The sequence below is a fragment of the Oncorhynchus clarkii genome, chromosome 2 (assembly GCF_045791955.1).
Source record: "Oncorhynchus clarkii lewisi isolate Uvic-CL-2024 chromosome 2, UVic_Ocla_1.0, whole genome shotgun sequence".
Lineage (NCBI taxonomy): Eukaryota > Metazoa > Chordata > Actinopteri > Salmoniformes > Salmonidae > Oncorhynchus > Oncorhynchus clarkii.
In genome coordinates, this window is record NC_092148.1 from 72,175,618 (window position 1) to 72,189,892 (window position 14,275).

The 14,275-nt window shown below is 45.5% G+C and overlaps 1 pseudogene; it reads right to left on the minus strand.

Annotated features, from left to right (window-relative positions):
- Window positions 1-13,412: 13,412 nt before the first annotated feature.
- LOC139378068 (pyruvate dehydrogenase protein X component, mitochondrial-like) overlaps window positions 13,413-14,275 on the minus strand; it is a 53,020-nt pseudogene continuing 52,157 nt past the window's right edge.

A 14,275-nucleotide genomic window follows, 5' to 3' on the forward strand; every position in this document is an offset into this window, starting at 1 on the left:
ACACTCCTGGGCCAGACTACACTCAATCATATGACCCACTGAAGAGATGAGTCTTCAGTAAAGACTTAAAGGTTGAGACCGAGTTGCGTCTCTCACATGGGTAGGCAGACCATGGGTAGGCAGACCAAACGGAACCTTGAGGAACACCGACATTTAATGTTGATTTGTCAGAGGACAAACCATTCACAGAGACAAACTGATATCTTTTTTCAACAGATAAGATCTAAACCAGGCCAGAACTTGTCCGTGTAGACCAATTTGGGTTTCCAATCTCTCCAAAAGAATGTGGTGATCGATGCTATCAAAAGCAGCACTAAGGTCTAGGAGCACGAGGACAGATGCAGAGCCTCGGTCTGCTGCTATTAAAGGTAATTTACCACCTTCACAAGTGCAGTCTCAGTGCTATGATGGGGTCTAAAACCAGACTGAAGCATTTTGTATACATTGTTTGTCTTCAGGAATGCAGTGAGTTGCTTTGCAACAGCTTTTTCTAAATTATTTGAGAGGAATGGAAGATTCGATACAGGCTAATAGTTGTTTATATTTTCTGGGTCAAGGTTTGGCTTTTTCAAGAGAGGCTTTATTACTGCCACTTTAGTGAGTTTGGTACACATCCGGTGGATAGAGAGCCGTTTATTATGTTCAACATAGGAGGGCCAAGCACAGGAAGCAGCTCTTTCAGTAGTTTAGCTGGAATAGGGTCCAGTATGCAGCTTAAAGGTTTCAAATCAAATCAAATCAAATTTGTATTTGTCACATACACATGGTTAGCAGATGTTAATGCGAGTGTAGCGAAATGCTTGTGCTTCTAGTTCCGACAATGCAGTAATAACAAGTAATCTAACTAACAATTCCAAAACTACTGTCTTGTACACAGTGTAAGGGGATAAAGAATATGTCCATAAGGATATATGAATGAGTGATGGTACAGAGCAGCATAGGCAAGATACAGTAGATGGTATCGAGTACAGTATGTACAAATGAGATGAGTATGTAAACAAAGTGGCATAGTTTAAAGTGGCTAGTGATACATGTATTACATAAGGATACAGTCGATGATATAGAGTACAGTATATACGTATGTATATGAGATGAATAATGTAGGGTAAGTAACATTATATAAGGTAGCATTGTTTAAAGTGGCTAGTGATATATTTACATAATTTCCCATCAATTCCCATTATTAAAGTGGCTGGAGTTGAGTCAGTGTCAGTGTGTTGGCAGCAGCCACTCAGTGTTAGTGGTGGCTGTTTAACAGTCTGATGGCCTTGAGATAGAAGCTGTTTTTCAGTCTCTCGGTCCCAGCTTTGATGCACCTGTACTGACCTCGCCTTCTGGATGATAGCGGGGTGAACAGGCAGTGGCTCGGGTGGTTGATGTCCTTGATGATCTTTATGGCCTTCCTGTGACACCGGGTGGTGTAGGTGTCCTGGAGGGCAGGTAGTTTGCCCCCGGTGATGCGTTGTGCAGACCTCACTACCCTCTGGAGAGCCTTACGGTTGAGGGCGGTGCAGTTGCCATACCAGGCGGTGATACAGCCCGCCAGGATGCTCTCGATTGTGCATCTGTAGAAGTTTGTGAGTGCTTTTGGTGACAAGCCGAATTTCTTCAGCCTCCTGAGGTTGAAGAGGCGCTGCTGCGCCTTCTTCACGATGCTGTCTGTGTGAGTGGACCAATTCAGTTTGTCTGTGATGTGTATGCCGAGGAACTTAAAACTTGCTACCCTCTCCACTACTGTTCCATCGATGTGGATAGGGGGGTGTTCCCTCTGCTGTTTCCTGAAGTCCACAATCATCTCCTTAGTTTTGTTGACTTTGAGTGTGAGGTTATTTTCCTGACACCACACTCCGAGGGCCCTCACCTCCTCCCTGTAGGCCGTCTCGTCGTTGTTGGTAATCAAGCCTACCACTGTTGTGTCGTCCGCAAACTTGATGATTGAGTTGGAGGCGTGCGTGGCCACGCAGTCGTGGGTGAACAGGGAGTACAGGAGAGGGCTCAGAACGCACCCTTGTGGGGCCCCAGTGTTGAGGATCAGCGGGGAGGAGATGTTGTTGCCTACCCTCACCACCTGGGGGCGGCCCGTCAGGAAGTCCAGTACCCAGTTGCACAGGGCGGGGTCGAGACCCAGGGTCTCGAGCTTGATGACGAGCTTGGAGGGTACTATGGTGTTGAATGCCGAGCTGTAGTCGATGAACAGCATTCTCACATAGGTATTCCTCTTGTCCAGATGGGTTAGGGCAGTGTGCAGTGTGGTTGAGATTGCATCGTCTGTGGGCCTATTTGGGCGGTAAGCAAATTGGAGTGGGTCTAGGGTGTCAGGTAGGGTGGAGGTGATATGGTCCTTGACTAGTCTCTCAAAGCACTTCATGATGACGGATGTGAGTGCTACGGGGCGGTAGTCGTTTAGCTCAGTTACCTTAGCTTTCTTGGGAACAGGAACAATGGTGGCCCTCTTGAAGCATGTGGGAACAGCAGTTTCACACGAATGCTGCCATCAATCCACGGTTTCTGGTTAGGGAATGTTTTAACCTTTCTGATCTCCCCATCCCGGATCCGGGATCGTGAATACAGACTCAAGCTCATTACCATAACGCAACGTTAACTATTCATGAAAATCGCAAATGAAATGAAATAAATATGCTAGCTCTCAAGCTTAGCCTTTTGTTAACAACACTGTCATCTCAGATTTTCAAAATATGCTTCTCAATCATTGCAAAACAAGCATTTGTGTAACAGTATTGATGGCTAACGTAGCATTTAGCATTAGTATTCAGCTGGCAACATTTACACAAAAAAACAGAAAAGCATTCAAATAAAATCATTTACCTTTGAAGAACTTCAGATGTTTTCAATGAGGAGACTCTCAGATAGCAAATGTTCAGTTTTTCCTGAAAGATTATTTGTTTAGGACAAATCGCTCCGTTTTCTGCGTCACGTTTAGCTATGAAAAAACCCCTGTATCCAGGATTGTGTAAATCTATCAGCAAGCTCATTAGCATAACACAACGTTAACTATTTATGAAAATCGCAAATGAAATGAAATAAATATGCCATCTCTCAAGCTTAGCCTTTTGTAAACAACACTGTCATCTCAGATTTTCAAAATATGCTTCTCAACCATAGGAAAACAATCATTTGTGTAAAAGTAGCTAGCTAGCGTTAGCATTTCGCGTTAGCATTTAGCGTTAGCATTAGCGTTAGCATCCAGCACGCAACATTAACAAAAACATAAAAGCCTTCAAATAAAATCATTTACCTTTGAAGAACTTCTGATGTTTTCAATGAGGATACTCTCAGTTAGATAGCAGATGCTCAGTTTTTCCAAAAAGATTCCTTGTGTATTAGAAATAGCTCCGTTTTATACATCACATTTGGCTACCAAAAAAAATCCGAAAATTCAGTCCTCAAAACGCGAACTTTTTTCCAAATTAACTCCATAATATCGACTGAAAACATGGCAAACGTTGTTTAGAATCAATCATCAAGGTGTTTTTCACATATCTCTTCATTGATACATCGTTCTTGGACACATGCTTTCTCCCCTGAATCAAATGGTAAAGTAGAAGCAGCTGGCAATTGCGCACCGAATTCGACGCAGGACACCAGGCGGACACTTGGAAAATGTAGTCTCTTATGGTCAATCTTCCAATGATATGCCTACAAATACGTCACAATGCTGCTAAGACCTTGGGCGAACGACAGAAAGTGTAGGCTCATTCGTTGCGCAATCACAGCCATATAAGGAGAGAATGGAAAACAGAGCTTCAGAAATTCTGCTAATTCCTGGGTGATGCATCATCTTGGTTTCGCCTGTAGAATGAGTTCTGGGGCACTTACAGACAAAATCTTTGCAGATTCTGAAACTTCAGAGTGTTTTCTTTCCAAAACTGTCAAGAATATGCATAGTCGAGCATCTTTTCGTGACAAAATATTGCGCTTAAAACGGGAACGTTTTTTATCCAAAAATGAAATAGCGCCCCTAGAGCTCTAACAGGTTAATCGTTGCTATGGGAACGACATCTTCAACGCACGTTATAATGAACTCGCACACCGAATCAGCGTATTCGTCAATGTTGTTATCTGACGCAATACGAAACATCTCCCAGTCCACGTGATGGAAGCAGTCTTGGAGTGTGGAGTCAGCTTGGTCGGACCAGCGTTGGACAGACCTCAGCGTGGGAGCCTCTTGTTTTAGTTTCTGTCCGTAGGCAGGGATCAACAAAATGGAGTCGTGGTCAGCTTTTCCGAAAGGGGGGCGGGGCAGGGCCTTATATGCGTCGCGGAAGTTAGAGTAACAATGATCCAAGGTCTTTCCAACCCTGGTTGCGCAATCGATATGCTGATAAAATTTGGGGAGTCTTGTTTTCAGATTAGCCTTTTTAAAATCCCCAGCTACAATGAATGCAGCCTCCGGATAAATCGTTTCCAGTTTGCAGAGAGTTAAATAAAGTTTGTTCAGAGCCATCGATGTGTCTGCTTGGGGGGGGATATATACGGCTGTGATTATAATCGAAGAGAATTCTCTTGGTAGATAATGCGGTCTACATTTGATTGTGAGGAATTCTAAATCAGGTGAACAGAAGGATTTGAGTTCCTGTATGTTTAGATGCCATGATTATTTTCATCATTGTGTCAAGAGATATAGCACAAAACAATTCAGTGTCTCTCTTGATCCTTGGTCCTGGCAGAGTTGTGCAGACTCAGGACAACTGAGCTTTGAAGGAATACGCAGATTTAAAGAGGAGTCCGTAATTTGCTTTCTAATAATCATGATCTTTTCCTCAAAGAAGATCATGAATTTATTACTGCTGAAGTGAAAGCCATCCTCACTTGGGGAACGTTGCTTTTTAGTTAGCTTTGCGACAGTATCAAACAGAAATTTTGGATTGTTCTTATTTTCCTCAATTAAGTTGGAAAAATAGGATGATCGAGCAGCAGTAAGGGCTCTTCGATACTGCACGGTACTGTCTTTCCAAGCTAGTCGGAAGACTTCCAGTTTGGTGTGGCGCCATTTCCTTTCCAATTTTCTGGAAGCTTGCTTCAGAGCTTGGGTATTTTCTGTATACCAGGGAGCTAGTTTCTTATGGGAAATGTTTTTAGTTTTTAGGGGTTCAACTGCATCTAGGGTATTGTGCAAGGTTAAATTGAGTTCCTCAGTTAGGTGGTTAACTGATTTTTGTCCTCTGACGTCCTTGGGTAGGCAGAGGGAGTCTGGAAGGGCATCAAGAAATCTTTGTGTTGTCTGTGAATTTATAGCACAACTTTTGATGCTCCTTGGTTGGGGTCTGAGCAGATTATTTGTTGCAATTTCAAACGCAATAAAATGGTGGTCCGATGGTCCAGGATTACGAGGAAAAACATTAAGATCCACAACATTTATTCCGTGGGACAAAACTAGGTCCAGAGTATGACTGTGTCAGTGAGTTGCTCCAGAGACATGTTGGACAAAACCCACTGAGTCGATGATGGCTCCGAAAGTCTTTTGGAGTGGGTCTGTGGACTTTTCCATGTGAATATTAAAGTCACCAAAAATTAGAACATTATCTGCTAAGACTACAAGGTCCGATAGGAATTCACGGTACTCAATGAGGAACGCTGTTTGTGGCCCAGGATGCCCGTAAACAGTAGCTATAAAAAGTGATTGAGTAGGCTGCATAGATTTCATGACTAGAAGCTCAAAAGACGAAAACGTCATTTTTATTTTTGTAAATTGAAATTTGCTATCGTAAATGTTAGCAACACCTCCACCTTTGCGGCATGCACGGGGGTTATGGTCACTAGTTTAACCAGGAGGTGAAGCCTCATTTAACAGAGTATATTCATCAGGCTTAAGCCATATTTCAGTCAGGCCAAGCACATCAAGATTATGATCAGTGATTAGTTCATTGACTATAACTGCCTTTGAAGTAAGGGATCTAACATTAAGTAGCCCTATTTTGAGATGTGAGGTATCACGATCCCTTTCAATAATGGCAGGAATGGAGGAGGTCATTATCCTAGTGAGATTGCTAAGGCGAACACCGGCATGTTTTTGCCCAACCTAGGTTGAGGCACAGACACGGTCTCAATGGGGATAGCTGAGCTGACTACACTGACTGTGCTAGTGGCAGACTCCACTAAGCTGGCAGGCTGGCTAACAGCCTGCCGCATGGCCTGCACCCTATTTCATTGTGGAACTAGAGGAGTTAGAGCCTGTCTATGTTGGTAGATAAGATGAGAGCACCCCTCCAACTAGGATGGAGTCTGTCACTCCTCAGCAGGCCAGGCTTGGTCCTGTTTGTGGTTGAGTCCCAGAAAGAGGGCCAATTATCTACAAATTCTATCTTTTGGGAGAGGCAGAAAACAGTTTTCAACCAGCGATTGAATTATGAGACTCTGCTGTGGAGCTCATCACTCCCCTTAACTGGGAGGGGGCCAGAGACAATTACTCGATGCCGACACATCTTTCTAGCTGATTTACATGCTGAAGCTATGATGCGCTTGGTGACCTCTGACTGTTTCATCCTAACATCATTGGTGCCGACGTGGATAACAATATCTCTATACTCTCTACACTCGCCAGTTTTAGCTTTAGCCAGCACCCGGGTACGCCACAGAAGCTCCGCCCCTGTGCCACCATCAGTGCTCAGGTTCGCCACTGAAGCTCCGCCCCTGTGCCTTCTTCTTCTCGAGGAAGCTCAGCCAGGCGGAGCGAAACTATGACGTGGGGGATCGGGAGCTGTTGGCTGTTCTCAAGGCTCTGAAGGTGTGGAGACATTGGCTTGAGGGGGCTAAACACTTTTTTTTCATCTGGACTGACCACCGCAATCTGGAGTACATCTGGGCAGCGAGGAGACTGAACCCTCGCCAGGTAAGGTGGGCCATGATTTTCACCCGTTTTGTTTTCACCCTTTCGTACAGACCAGGTTCCCAGAACATGATGGCAAACACACTGTCCCGGCTGTATGACACAGAGGAGCGGCCCATGGCTCCCACCGCCATACTCCCGGCCTCCTGCCTGGTGGCACCGGTAGTGTGGGAACTGGACGCGGACATTGAGCAGGCGTTACGTGCAGAGCCCTCTCCCCTCCAGTGTCCCACTGAGTGTCTGTACGTTCCATCTGCTGTCCGTGACTGGTTGATCTATTGGACCCACATGTCACCTTCCTCTGGTCATCCAGGCATTGGTCGGACGGTGAGCTGTCTGAGTGGGAAGTATTGGTGGCCCACTTTCGCTAAGGACGAGAGGGTTTATTTTTCCTCTTGCTCGGTGTGCGCACAGTGCAAGGCTCCTAGGCACCTGCCCCGAGGTAAATTACACCCTTACCCGTTCCACCAAGGCCATGGTCGCACCTGTCGATTGATTTCCTTACCGATAACCCCCCATCACAAGGAAACACCACAATCCTGATTGTTGTGGTTTCGTTTCTCTAAGTCCTGCCATCTCCTTCCTCTGCTCGGTCTCCCTACGGCCCTACAGACTGCGTAAGCCTTGTTTACGCATGTCTTCTGGCACTACCGGGTGCCTGAGGATATAGTGTCGGGGTCCCCAGTTCACTTCGAGGGTCTGGATGGCATTCATGGAACGTCTGGGGGTCTCGATCAGTCTTGCCTTGGGTTTTCACCCTGAGAGAAACGGGCAGGTGGAGAGAGTTAACCAGGATGTGGGTAGGTTTCTGCGGTCTTATTGCCAGGACTGGCCAGGGGAGTGGGCGGCTTTCGAGCCCTGGGCAGAGATGGCCCAGAACTCGCTTCCCCACTCCTCCACTAACCTCTCCCCCTTCCAGTGCGTACTGGGGTACAAGCCTGGTCTGGCTCCTTGGCATCAGAGTCAGACCGAAGCTCCTGCGGTGGATGACTGGTTCCGGCGCACGGAGGAGACATGGGACGCCACCCATGTTCACCTTCATCGCACCATGCTGCGCCAGAAAGCCAGCGCAGACCGTCACGGCAGTGAGGCCCCGGACCGGGTCTGGCTCTCGACCCGAAACCTGCCCCTCCGCCTGCCCTGCAGGAAACTGGGTCTGCGGTTTGTGGGGCCGTTTAAAGTCCTGAGGAGACTGAACGAGGTGTGTTACAGGTTACAGTTCCTCTCCTTGTTCGGGCGACGTTCGGCGATCGGCGTCACCGGCTTTCTAGCCATTTCTGATACACCTTTAATTTTTCCATTTGTCTTGTCTTGTTTTCCTACACACCTGGTTTCAATTCCCTCAGTATTAGACATGTATAAAACCCTCTGTTTCCCCCCATGTCTGTGTGTGGAATTGTTTGTTGTTTCAAGTATGTGCACGATAGACTGGTTTGCGCTGGGTTGCCCTTACAGCCAGGTACCCATACCTAACACACACGCCCTCAAGTTGGATCAGAAGGACATCTGGACACTATTATAATTCACAAGCCATCACACCATGAGAGGATTTGCCCTCTTCTGTCTCCATGGCAACTGCCCATGGTACTACTGATGTCACGTGATTCACCCTGCTGTGTGTCCGTGAGTGTGCCCTCCAGCCATACACCCCAGTAACTATAACATGCTGGCCACCCTCATTTCATCAAAACCATGTCCTTCTAAAACAGCCAATTGGATGTGTTCCTCTGCAGCGAGCGGTCCCCGGCTCCAGGCGTTCTGGGTAATGAGATTGGGCTGAATGACAGAGACTTGCAGCCTCCACTTAAGGAAGGAAATGTCACTCCGTGGTAGGATGCCGCAAAATGTCAGAATCTGTCCTGCCAGGGGGGTTTACGGGGATGAAATTCCTATTGGCATTCTGGAACTTTTTCGGACTCCCAGATAAAAGACAGTCCCGCTGTTTGTCAATAGACCAGCAAGGTTGTGATTTGTGTACCATTGCTACATGAGTTACTATTGGCTGTGTGAGTGTATCCACGATAGCAATGCTTCCACCTGTCTAGTGCCAAGGTTTTGTGGTCTTAGCCTTCTCTGTCTGGCATCCCAACTAGAGTCGCAAAAGGATGTGTACACCCCTCTCCCGGAGCAAAGACCACCCCCTTTCTCCCTCCTTTCATCCCTCTCCCCCCCCCCCCATGAATCCCCCTAGCATGTGAGAGCCTGTCTTTGATGGACCTCTCCACATCCGCTCCCTTTCTCCTGTGGTTCTGTTGAGTCAGGCCTTTGGCCAGATCTAATCTATGGGCCGATGGTTCTCAGAGGGGAATCAAACCTACCGTATCTGCCTGCAGCAGCTGCTACCTCCCCTGTATCCATATATACACACTATATACTAGGCAGTACAATGAAGGTGAAAATGAGACCATTACAATGGACTGGATTACATTTTTAATAAAACGAGATTGGCAGAGATGAGGGAGGAGATTATTTTGGCTGGTGCAAATTATACAGTAGGAGGATGTAGGGTTAACATATGGCTTCCTGTGTATAAAGCAAAGCTATATCACATAAAATGACTTACACATATGCTGTATACATAAAATATCCTATGGTATGGCAATATGAGAAATAATAGCGAACCCCACTGAATATTCAGATGGCTTTTCAGGGTTGTGTGTGAGTTGGGGACAGTGGGAACAGAATAGGTGGCATTCCGTAACAACAAACACAATGTGTATTTTCCTCCTATTGTAGCTAGTTGGTTATAACAGGGGTGTTTGTCACTCTCTCTCTTGTCACACCTGCCATCGCCGTTGTAACTAGGAGACAGTGGCTGGGTGTGCATGGAAATAGGTGGAAAAACAGTGGGCACACAGTAGAAAGCAGCTGTGTGGTGCCAATTGCCTGTATGCCCCCTGCATCCCCACCCCCTTCGCCTGTCCATCTCCCCCCACTCACCCTCCCTCTCAAAATGGAATGCACACATCTTTCCCTGCTACCAAAGCAACGGCTCAAGCCAACCTCAAAGGAAGAACAAAATGTTCTCTCACCGCAGGTTGTATGCAGCGTAAAGGATGAAAAGCAGCACTGTCACCGGTGAAATAGTGGGAGGGGGCTCTTAATTGGATCCTGGTAATTGTAACCAGTATAGTTTGAGTGGAGTTCAGGTTTCATTTGTGTGTTCTTTTCTTATTCACATGGCACACCATAGCCCTTTCTGAGATATTAAATATATAGCTAGTCTGAATTTCCTGTATCTACCGTAGATAGCATCAGTAATTTCCAGAAAGTAAGGACATATAAAAATTAGAACACTTCGAGTGTGTCCAATGACACTATCAATATCCAACACATTTTCTGAACCCTAATAGAGCTCTTTGTGACCCTAACAGAGCTCACCTTTGTTACATCAGAGGTGCTCTATGTAATTCTGATTGGAGATCATAGGCATTCCCTGATTCGTCTCAGGCCCACGTGAGACATCACATGCCCTGGGGGATGGCACTGGGACCTGTTCAGTACACAGAACGTAACAAATGCATTGAAATAGGAGGTCATAGGTGGACTTGTCTAATGAGAACCCTCATTTCCTTAGTGGCCCTACTCTCCAACATTTCTTTACATGCTACCTATCCCAAAACACACTACATACCTACAGAAGAACATGTATTTTTTGTAGGATTTACAGTGCCCCACCAGTACTGACACACATAAATAGCTTTTCTAAACATACACTACATGACCAAAATCATGGGCATTAACCTGTTGCGACGACCAAACCCGGATCCGGGATTCTATTTATAGACCTAAGCTCATTACCATAACGCAACGTTAACTATTCATGAAAATCGCAAATGAAATGAAATAAATATGCTAGCTCTCAAGCTTAGCCTTTTGTTAACAACACTGTCATCTCAGATTTTCAAAATATGCTTTTCAACCATAGGAAAACAATCATTTGTGTAACAGTAGCTAGCTAGCGTAGCATTTAGCGTTAGCATTAGCGTTAGCATTAGCGTTAGCATTTAGCAGGCAACTATCACAAAAACAAGTAAAGCCTTCAAATAAAATAACTTACCTTTGAAGAACTTCTGATGTTTTCAATGAGGAGACTCTCAGTTAGATAGCAGATGCTCCGTTTTTCCAAAAAGATCCTTTGTGTATTAGAAATAGCTCCGTTTTGTACATCACATTTGGCTACCAAAAAAAAAAAAAAAAAAAAAAAAAAAAACGAAAATTCAGCCCTCAAAACGCGAACTTTTTTCCAAATTAACTCCATAATATCGACTGAAACATGGCAAACGTGGTTTAGAATCAATCCTCAAGGTGTTTTTCCACATATCTCTTCAATGATATATCCTTCGTGGAAGCCTGGTTTCTCCTTGCTCTCAAATGGAAAAATAATTGCACCTGGCTTTACGCTCCAATTTCGACGCAGGGACACCAGGCGGACACTTGGAAAATGTAGTCTCTTATGGTCAATCTTCCAATGATATGCCTACAAATACGTCACAATGCTGCTAACACTTTGGGGGAACGACAGAAAGTGTAGGCTCATTCCTTGCGCAATCACAGCCATATAAGGAGACAATGGAAAACAGAGCTTCAGAAATTCTGCTCATTTCCTGGTTGATGCATCATCTTGGTTTCGCCTGTAGAATGAGTTCTGGGGCACTTACAGACAATATCTTTGCAGATTCTGAAACTTCAGAGTGTTTTCTTTCAAAAACTGCCAAGAATATGCATAGTCGAGCATCTTTTCGTGACAAAATATCGCGCTTAAAACGGGAACGTTTTTTATCCAAAAATGAAATAGCGCCCCTAGAGATCAAAGAGGTTAATATGGAGTTGGTCCCCCCTTTGCTGTTATAACAGCCTCCACTCTTCTGGGAAGACTTTCCACCAAATGTCGGAACATTGCTGATGGGACTTGCTTCCATTCAGCCACAAGAGCATTATTGAGGTCAGACACTGATGTTGGGAGATTTGGCCTGGCTCGCAGTAGGCTTTCCAATTCATCCCAAAGGTGTTCGATGGGGTTGAGGTCAGGGCTCTGTGCAGGCCAGTCAAGTTCTTCCACACCAATCTCGACAAACCACTTCTGTATGGACCTCGCTTTGTACACAGGGACATTGTCAAACTGAAACAGGGCCTTCCCCAAACTGTTGCCACAAAGTTGGAAGCCCAGAATAGTTTAGAATGTCATTCATTGTATGCTATAGCATTAAGATTTCCCTTCACTGGAACTAAGGGGCCTAGCCCGAACCATGAAAAACAGCTCCAGACCATTATTCCTCCTCCACCAAACCGTCGGACTGTCAGATGGTGAAGCATGATTCATCACTCCAGAGAACGCGTTTCCACTGCTCCAGAGTCCAATGGCGGCGAGCTTTACACCACTCCAGCCGACGCTTGGCATTGCGCATGGTGATCTTAGGCTTGTGTGAGGCTGCTCGGTCATGGAAACACATTTCATGAAGCTCCCGACGAACAGTTATTGTGCTGACGTTGCTTCCAGTCGCAGTTTGGAACTCAGTGGTGATTGTTGCAACCAAGGACAGACGTGCTACATGCTTCAGAACTCGCGGTCCCCTTCTGTGCACTTGTGTGGCCTACAACTTCCAGGCTGAGCCGTGGTTGCTCCTAGATGTTTCTACTTCAGAATAACAGCACTTTCAGTTGACTGTGGCAACTCTAGCAGGGCAGACACCTGACAAACTGACTTGTTGGAAAGGTGGCATCATATGACGGTGGCACATGGAATGTCAATGAGCTGTTTAGTAAGGCCATTCTACTGCTTTGTCCACGTGTATTTTTGACATCTGTTTTCTTGGGGTGGTTATAATACAGTATTTTAAATACAGTAAATTAGACTATATCATATAGACAATCTTGAGAGATTTCAGTGGATTTTATTTCTCCTCGTAACCCTTCAGGAGACCTAACAGAACCTACAATCCCAACAAAGTCTTTAGTCAGAATGTTGAGGGAAATTTCAAAGTGCACTCACTCTGTCAGGAAAAATGTATTCACACAGGAGAAACGCAGTGCAGTCCATGGCCGATAATACATACATGAGAGTACAAAAACATAACAGTCTATACATCAGCATCGGTTTGCATTGTCCAGGTGAATGGATAAGAACTCATTGAGACATGTGTCGTAGCATTGGCACCTCCATCAAAAAGCCTTATCATTGATGATCATGACATAGCAGAGGTCATAAAAAGTCATATCTGCTGTATCTACGGGGCGGCAAGTAGCCTGGTGGTTAAAGCGTTGGACTAGTAACCGAAAGTTTGCAAGATCAAGTCCCCGAGCTGACAAGGTACAAATCTGTCATTCTGCCCCTGAACAAGGCAGTTAACCCACTGTTCCTAGGCTGTCATTGAAAATAAGAATTTGTTCTTAACTGACTTGCCTTGTTAATTAAATAAAGGTAAAATAAAACATATATGCACAACTAGCCATGGCAATGTTAATTTAGTTAAAATAAGACAGCTGCTCCTTTGCAGAACACACTATAAGTTTCACGGTGGAAGTGTTCCCTCTCTCCTTCCTTCCCATTCTCCATCGCTCCATCTCAGGCTAGTGACATGCACTGTAGCCTCTCCAGATTTACACAAAACTTGTCCAGGAAGCGTAATGCCAGCTTGTCGTCCACTAGGCACCCCTCACTAGACAGGGTGACGTTGCTCAGGGCACCGGTCTCCTCGGTCAGACGGTGCACAGCCTTGGAGGTGCCCAGGGACAGGATACACACCTGCGGAGGGTTGATCACCGCACTGATGCCAAACATGCCCAGGTTAGAAATACTGTCAGGGAGAGACAGGAAGGGAAGGAGAAAGACAGAGATTTCACCATTTGTACCAATAAAGCTCATTTTAATTTGTGAGAGGAATTGGGAGGAAATGGTAGGGGGAGGAGAGAGAGAGAGAATGAAGGAGGAAGAGAGAAAAAAAGACGAAGGAGGGTGGTGAGAGACGAAGGGAGGGGAATGAGAGAGAGAGGAGAAATTGGGCATTGCATCATTAGTCTGGCTCAGCCAGGGAAAACATGCAGACAATTAACCAAGGGGAGATTACAGCCAGACATAATGGGGCCTTATTTCTACCTATTCCCTGTTACTAATTCAGTCAAGACAGCATGCACTCAAAACACAAAGAGGCTGTGTGTGAGGTGAATTAAGGAGAATACAAAAGAGGATACCAGGAGACATTTCCTCAATAGACACATAAAGACATTGTGCCACTTCCAACAGCCTGAGGTGAACTCACAGAGAGAGAGAGACCATCCTATCTCTGTGTTTAGTGAGCAATAACATCCACAGGCAATTTCCTGTGAGGGTTAATAACATAGCCAGGCCTGGGGGATGGAGGGATGGATAAAGGGAGGGAAGAAGCATGCATACATCTTCAAGAAGAGATAGAAAGCGCTTGCATCCTT